We start from the raw sequence: 6,765 nt of genomic DNA, 5'->3' as shown, positions 1-6,765 counted from the left end.
TGCTTTCCATTCATTGCTCAACATGTTTTCCCAAAAAGTTAGGATTTAGAGAAGGCCACTGTAAGTCTTAACAAGTCAATACTGAAAAGGTTGCTTATTTGCATTGTTGAGTGGTTAAACCGAGGAGAGGAGCGCCTTATACATAAGGGTTCCGCTTAAGTAGCCTAGACATAGGATCTTAACCCGAGGTTGCGACTATTTCCATCCTAAAACTAAGATATATCTCATAATAGACATATTAGGGAATGTCTTAGGACTTTGAACTTGCTTAGACATAAGTCAAGTGAGAAGCGTAGTCGTTGGTTTCTAAAGTAAAATGCATATTGCCCTTAGCATGTCCTTGATTCTTTGTTGGCTAACTTGAAGTAATTCGGGCTAGGTTTTATCATTATAAGTCCAAATCCCGAATCCAAAACCATTATTTGTGACCACTTCCCATTTTACAAGAATCATTCATTTCAACATTCACTATTCTTTAAAACTTTAGAGTTTGGAAATTATTTAGAAGTCCTTGAGGATCGATACTTGGATACTCCATCCATTTTATATTACTCTGACAGGTGTGCGCTTGCATCTATATAATTGTTACCACGCTTAGTGCGTGCGTTCAGCAACAACCAGTCAATAAGTCAAGTGAGAAGCGTAGTCGTTGGTTTCTAAAGTAAAATGCATATTGTCCTTAGCATGTCCTTCATTCTTTGTTGGCTAACTTGAAGTAATTGGGGCTAGGTTTTATCATTATAAGTCCAAATCCCAAATCCAAAATCATTATTTGTGACCACTTCCCATTTTACAAGAATCACTCATTTCAACATTCACTATTCTTTAAAACTTTAGAGTTTGGAAATTATTTAGAAGTCCTTGAGGATCGATACTTGGATACTCCATCCATTTTATATTACTCTGACAGGTGTGCGCTTGCATCTATAGAATTGTTACCACGCTTAGTGCGTGCGTTCAGCAAAACGCCAGTCATCAATATCAAGGTGAATGGAGAAAGTATTTAAAGTAAGTGGGAGAAGATCTTGTGACAACACTTCTTACGATATTCTTCATTAGTTTGCAAAGCAAGGGTTTTATGATCGGCCTTGTGGTGCCCTGGGAGCGTCCTCGCTTCGGAAGGTGTTTGCATGAGAGCAGTGCTATGCAAACTCTAGAAATGGATAGAATTTCTAAAGTTTTTGTAACGGTATTGTCCTACCCTTCGATGGGCATGTTGGGATGGAATTTTAGAAGGGCTACACTTACAAGAAATTATTATGTTAGTTAATGATTTCTTGACCAAATGAAATGGTAGCTAATTATTATAGGGGTAAGAGTTATCCTAGTATAGTGCTTGGTTGAGATAGTCTCAACTCATTGAAGGAATAACTACTACCCTTCGATAGCGGTTGTTCTAAATCATTGAAGTATCATTTTAAATTATTTAATTGTTAGGGTTGATTATTTCTTAATTTGCTAAATTTGATTGGATCAAAGAGTTTTTGCAAAATTATAATGTAAATAATTTGTTTTTTTCAGTAATTATGTCTACGTCTTTAATTTCACTAATTGACTGGGGATAACTATCCCACATGGATAACGAACCTTAACGCCATATTCTTAGTAGATGATCTCTACTTTGTCTTAACGGAGGCCTATCTGGAGGCCCCTGGACCTAACACCACGAAAGTTGTTCGTAGTGCATATGACAAGTGGACAAAGGCCAATTCAAAGGCTCGAGTCACATCTTGGCAAGCATATCTGATGTTTTGGCCAAGAAGCATGAAACAATGATCACTGCACTCAAGATCATGGATTCATTGCGTGACATGTTTGGTAAATCAACCTAATAAGTATGCATGAAGCTCTAAAATTAATTTTCAACTCACGAATGAAGGAAGGAACATTTGTTTGGGGAAATGTTCTCGGTATGATGGTCCACTTCAACGTGGTGGAGATGAATGGCACTACGATCTATGAGTCCAACCAAGTAAGTTTTATTCTGTAGTCTCTTCCAAAGAGCTTCCTTCAGTTTTGCTGCAATGCTGTGATGAATAAATATAGACTTTAATAATGAGAATATATAACATTGGATTCTTTCCAACCTTAGTCTCTACAACTATAATACAACCTAACCACACTCCTCAATGAACTCCAGATTTACAAGCCCCTCATGAAAAACAAGGGACTTGAGGGGGGAGGCAAATGTTATACCTCCAACAAAATCTTCCACAGAGGTTCGACCTCTAGGACTAAGCCTGGACCTTCTTCTTCGAGTTCGAAAAACTTCAAGAAGAAGAAGGGCGGACAGGAGAATAAAATTGTCCCTACTGCTGCCCAGAAGGGGAAGAAGGCTAAGGTAGTAGCCAAACAGAAATGTTTCAACTACGGTGCTGACAGGCACGGGAAGAGTAACTACCCGAAGTACTTGGTCGGGAAGAATAAAGCAAAAGAAGTAAATTCGATTTAATTGTTCTAGAAACATGCTTGGTGGAGAATAATGATTCTGCTTGGATAATTGATTCGGGAGCCACTAGTAACGTTTGCTCTTCTTTGCATAGAATTAGTTCTTGGAGGCAGCTGGAGACCGAAGAGATGTCTCTCAGAGTTGGAACCAGGAAGATCGTCTCTCTGTTGCACTTGCAGGGGCAACATCAAGTTATTTTTCAGCAAGCATAGATACATGTTATTAGATAATGTGTACATAGTCCCTCAAATGAAGAGGAATTTAATTTCTGTTGCTTGCTTACTTGAACAATCTATGTCAATCTCTTTTCTTTCTAATAAAGTGCTTATTATAAGAAAAGGTGTTGAAATTTGTTCAGAAAAATTAGAAAAGAACTTGTACGTACTAAACACTAAATTCTTTAAAACTGCAATAACATAGTCCAAAAGACAAAGAATTTCTCCTAAAGAAAATACCTATCTTTAGCACCTCAGGGTTAGCCACATTAATCTCAACGGTATTGAGAAACTGGTTAAGAACGGTCTCCTAAATGAGTTAAATGACAACTCTTTACTAGTATATATTATACATACCTCGTATATGAAACATACTGGCATGTTATATACATACAGTAATTCTCCCACTAAGTATTTTATAACTTAGGGTTTATTATTTAAGAAAAAAACGTCTAAAACATTTTTCCTTAAATAAAATCATTTGTCCAATACAACTTTTTTATATTGGATAGTTTTACACTAATGTTTTTAGTTTATGAAACGATTTAATAAACTAAAAATTATTGTATGCTTTTATAAAATATTGACTAATTCAACCCTCAGGTTGTATCCCAGGTAGATATGTTCCCGAAACGATTAGCTTAAATACCTCAACCTAGATAGAACTTTGCTAAGACAGGGTTCCGTATATAGGCAATATTTTATAATTAAGTTTTTTTTTAAGAAAAAACTCTAATCTTATTAGGAAAAAAAAAACTTAACGTAAGGTTTAATTAATTAATTTTAAAAATCTTTTTAAAACAAATTAATTAACCCTAAACATGCAATACTAAGCATTAAACCTACATATAACAATTATACATATAATTAAACTTATAGAAATGCATCACATGACAAGCATGCCCACAACATTCTCCCCCACTTAAACGGTTGACGTCCCTGTCAACTGCTGCAGCTTGAAGTCCTCGATCTTCGTCTACCAGGCTTCAAGGTCTTCTTCTCGTTCCCAGCTGGTCTCTACATCAGGTAGGTCCTTCCATTTGACGAGGAATTCTCGAACTTTTCGAACGGGTCTCCCCACCTTTCTGGTTCTCTCTGCAAGGATCTCTTCTGCTTTTTTGTCTTCCTTCTGTTTGAAGTCGATGGCGGGCCGCACAGCAGCATTGCGTTCGTCATCCTCAAGGTCGGGGTGGTAAGGTTTTAAATTGCTCACGTGGATCACCGGGTGAATCTTCATTCAAGCTGGTAACACCACCTTATACGAGACACTCCCCACCTTCTTAACGACTTCCACGGGTCCCTCGTACTTTCTCACGAGTCTCTGGTCTTTGCGTCCTCGGAAACGAATCTGTTCTGGCCTCAACTTGATAAGAACTTTGTCGCCTACTCGAAATTCGAGAAGGCGTCTCTTGCGGTCGGCCCATTTCTTCATATGCTTGGAAGCTTTTTCCAAATATGCTCGAGCAATTTATGTCGTCTGCTTCCATTCCTTTGTGAAGTTGTGGGCTTGAGGGCTTTTCCCCGCATACGGGTGGTCAAGAATATGTGGCATAGACGGCTGTCTTCCGCACACAATCTCAAAGGGGCTCTTTCCTGTTGAGGAACTTGTCCGGCCGTTAAAACAGAATTGAGCCACATCTAACAGCTGGACCCAGTTCTTTTGTCTGGCATCGATGAAGTGACGCAGTTATTCCTCAAGCATGCTGTTGAATCTCTCTGTCTGACCATCAGTCTGTGGGTGATAACTCGAGGAAATGTTCAAGCTTGAACCCAGAATAGAAAAAAGTTCCGTCCAGAAGGTTCCTGTAAATCGGCCATCCCTGTCGCTAACGATGTTCGTCGGAACTCCCCATAGCTTTACTATATGTTTGAAGAACAGTTGCGCTGTCAGCTCGGCGGAACACGTCTTGGGAGTCGGAATGAAAGTTGCATATTTGGAAAATCGATCGATAACGACAAGAATGGCTTCATGTTCTCCTACCTTGGGCAAGTGAGAGATGAAGTCGAGCGACACACTCTCCCATGGTCTCGTAGGAGTTGGTAGGGGTTCAAGCAACCCTGCTATTTTAGTCCTTTCTACCTTATCTTGCTGACAGATAAGACAGGTCTTCGTGTATTGCATCACATCTTCCCGCATATTTGGCCAAAAGTACCCCTTTTTCAGCAAGGCGCAAGTCCGTTGCCACCCCGGGTGACCAGCCCATAGTGTATCGTGACACTCATGTAAGAGCTTCTTTCTCAGGTCTCCCATTCTTGGCACGTACAGTCTGTTTCCTCTTGTAAATAATAGGTCCCCTTCAACCCAGAACTGGCGGGTCTTCCCGGTCTTAACCAGCTCGACCACAGTTCGGGCGGAGGGGTCTCTTTGAAGATATTCTCTAATAAGGTCACGGATCGACCCGTCCACTTTGCTGGCGTGAATGTGGGCTAACATGCACAGGGCCGCATGTTCTCCTTTACGGCTAAGAGCGTCGGCAGCTTGGTTGGACTTTCCTGCCTTGTGTTCAAACTTAAAATCAAACTCGGCTAACAATTCCTGCCACCTGGCCTGTTTGGATGTTAGCTTAGGCTGATTGAAGAAGTGGCAAATTGCACTGTTGTCCGTTTTTACCACAAAATATGAGCCCAACAAGTACTGCCTCCAAGACCTGAGGCAGTGAACGACGGCTAGCATTTCTTTCTCTGATACGGTATAACGTCGTTCCGCATTATTCAGCTTGCGACTTTCGTAAGCGATCGGGTGACCGTCTTGGAGAAGGACACCACCTAACGCGTAGTCTGAAGCATCCGTTTCTACTTCAAACGGCTTCGTCACGTCGGCTAGCCCAAGTACTGGGCCTTTCATCATGGCCGCCTTTAGATCTTCGAAGGCGTCCTGACTTTCCCTCGACCACATCCAGGTCATTCCTTTCTTCAATAACTCTGTCATTGGGGTGGCTCTCCTTGAGAATCCTTCGATAAATCGTCGGTAGTAGTTGGCCAACCCTAAAAAGGAGCGCAACTCGGTCACAGAGGTAGGGACTCTCCATTCTTGGATCGCCTTTACCTTATCTGTGTCCATACTGATTTGCCCTTGTTCGATCACGTGGCCAAGGAACGTGATCCGCTTCTGTGCGAACGCACACTTTTCCTTCTTTACGTATAGCTGATTCTGCCTTAGTTTGTCGAAGACCAACCTGAGATGGATCTGGTGTTCTTTCAGCGTCGGACTGTATACCACTATATCGTCTAGATAGACTACCACAAACTGATCGAGATATTCGTGAAAGACCTGATTCATCATAGTACAGAACGTGGCAGGGGCATTCGTTAATCCAAAAGGCATCACGAGGAATTCAAAAGCCCCATACCTCGTCACACAAGTAGTTTTAGGCTCGTCACCTTCTGCAATACGCACTTGGTAGTAGCCCGACCTGAGATCCAATTTCGTGAAGTATTTAGCTCCATGTAATTGATCAAACAGGTCGGTTATGATTGGGAGGGGATACTTGTTGCGAACCGTGACTTTGTTGAGGGCTCTATAGTCAATGCACAGACGCAACGTCCCATCTTTCTTTTTCTGAAACAGCACAGGGGCTCCGAAGGGAGCTTTAGCTGGGCGGATGAACCCAGCGTTTAACAACTCATCTAGCCGTTTTCGGAGTTCGACTAACTCCGGTGGAGCCATCTGGTACGCATTCTTTGCTGGAGGTTTAGCTCCTGGAATGAGCTCGATTTCGTGGTCAATCCCTCGTCGAGGAGGTAAGGTCTTCGGTAAACTATCTGGCATTATGTCAACATACTCTCTCATGACAACTTGAATTTCAGGTGGGACATCTCTTGTCTCCACCGGCTGTTCGACCATCGGAATGGCCATAAAGGTAGGTTCCTCCCGGTTGAGGCCTTTCTTCAACTGTAACGCGGATATCATCCTTATGCCACCAGGTTGTTTGATGCTAGCTGTGACCACAGTGGGACTATTACTAGTGACAATCATACACTTGGCCAGAGGCATCGGTATGAAATCGACACTGCCACTACTACGAAATCGACACTGCCTGTCCACGTCCCTAATTTCAACGTCACTCTTTTAGAAACTCCCACAATGGGTAGAGCTTCGGA

This window comes from Momordica charantia, assembly GCF_013281855.1.
Source record: "Momordica charantia cultivar OHB3-1 chromosome 5 unlocalized genomic scaffold, Mcharantia_2.0 BLBB01000005.1, whole genome shotgun sequence".
Classification (NCBI taxonomy): Eukaryota; Viridiplantae; Streptophyta; class Magnoliopsida; order Cucurbitales; family Cucurbitaceae; genus Momordica; species Momordica charantia.
The sequence above is the reverse complement of the archived record's forward strand: the minus strand, read 5'-3'. Positions refer to the sequence as shown.